This window comes from Sinocyclocheilus grahami, unplaced genomic scaffold (genome assembly GCF_001515645.1).
Source record: "Sinocyclocheilus grahami isolate Dianchi unplaced genomic scaffold, SAMN03320097.WGS_v1.1 scaffold1123.1, whole genome shotgun sequence".
Taxonomy (NCBI): Eukaryota; Metazoa; Chordata; class Actinopteri; order Cypriniformes; family Cyprinidae; genus Sinocyclocheilus; species Sinocyclocheilus grahami.
Window position 1 is genome coordinate 545,649 of NW_015506302.1, and position 1,851 is coordinate 547,499.

The following is a 1,851-nucleotide window of genomic DNA, read 5'->3' on the forward strand; positions in this document are numbered from 1 at the left end:
TGTAATTTCACAGCTGTAATACCATAACTTGTTAATGAAGTTGGAAAGTGCCGCTTTTCTATGGCGAATGTGCCGAATCTGCTGATGTAATTACAACCGCTAGGTGATAGAGAAGGGTAGGGGGAGGCCGGGGGAGAGCTGAGCTCTCGTGCCTCCGTTGGTGAAAAAAAATGAGCCAATCACCATCGAGTGTTCACTTTCAGCGCTGAGGAGTGTTGAGAAAAGAAACCTCGCCTCCCTTCTGGAATATCAACCAATCATCATAGAGACGTAACTTACGTGATATTAGTTTGAACGTCTCCCACTGCGCTGATAATGTACCAAGTACTTGTGATGAGTAGCGATATTGAATATTTGATCCCCAACAGATTTACCAAACTGTCATTCAAACAGTATATATACAAATTAAAAATAAAGTGAGAACACGCCTAAGCTGGATATAGGCTAACGTTACAGCAGTCGGCTCTTTTAACACAGACTTTTAAGAAGGGATGGATGTTTGCTTCAAGTGATAGACCAGGTAAGTGAAGTTATATTATCTTGCTGTATGTGTGTTGATTTCTTTTTCGTTTTCTGACTAAAAGCAACCAAAAAGTCATTTTAAAGTGGTTAAGCAAATAATAATAATAATCGTCAGGGATCCCCAGACCAATACAATTAGTGTGCCTCCTCTATTTTAAAACCCACGAGCCGCCACTGCCAATCACAACAGGCTTGGCCAGCTGACCAATCAGAGCAGAGTAGGCTTATGGAAGGGAGGGTTTACAGACATTTTGCTCAGAACTGAATTGAACGAACCATTTCGAAATTATGGACAAATGACTCTGTCTAAATGTATATTCTGGGAAAATTACAATGTTTTCTGACCTTAGATGCATTTAAACCTGTTGTAGGGGACTCCAGCACAATATTAGGACACTTAAAAAAAAACAAAAAAACATATGACCTGCTCATTAAGCAACATATCCACTGCTGAACTTGACACGGATCTGACACGCATATTTCCTCTCAACTCTTTTTACCTTTTCTGACCCACTTCAGGACTTAAAGTCTCTATTAATGCGCTGATGAGTTAAATCGGGTGTGTTAGATGAGTGAGACAGACAGTGCTGGGCTGCTCCAGGACAGTTTTGAAAACCATTTCAGAGACATGTTCTTAAATGTGACTCACATCAATTACTTGCATGCACAGTTTTAAGGCAGCTTTAATCGCCTTTTTGGTAACTTCATTACTTAACTGACCACGACATTGCATGCACATAGTTTGTTTCGCGCTTTTATATGAAAGGATACAGGCTACAACGTGTGCCGGGAGACTGAGGTCTCTCCAGAGCAAAAGTGGGCGTTTCTGAATTTGTGGGTGTTTTCAAACTGCAGGGTGTTTCTCAATCATGCAAGCAAAATAGGTGCGTTCGACTTCATGCGGCGCCGCGCAAACCGATCGGCGGACTTGAAGCAGTGCATGGCGGTCAGAAATTTTGTCCGACTTGAACCGGCGCCGACGCCACGTCACTGTCACGTGTGGCATCAAAGTACCGCGATATCGTTTGGAGAGCAGCCGGCTGACTCAGCTGGCGCAGCTGTTTCAGAGCTATTGCAGGAGTGCTGATGACGACACAGCTGTTTCACGATTGGCCAAATTCACCACATGACAACAATGAGTGTGTTTCTAACATCTTCAAATCCAATACTGCTCATAAATCTGTGTTTTTAGAACATTAAAAGCTTTTTTACTGTAGTCGCAATGTTATATTGAGTCACGTTTATCATGAAAGCATATATACCCCCACTTTATTAGTATTTAAATAGTATATATTTACGTTGAACTTTATTCTTGAACAGATGGCGCTG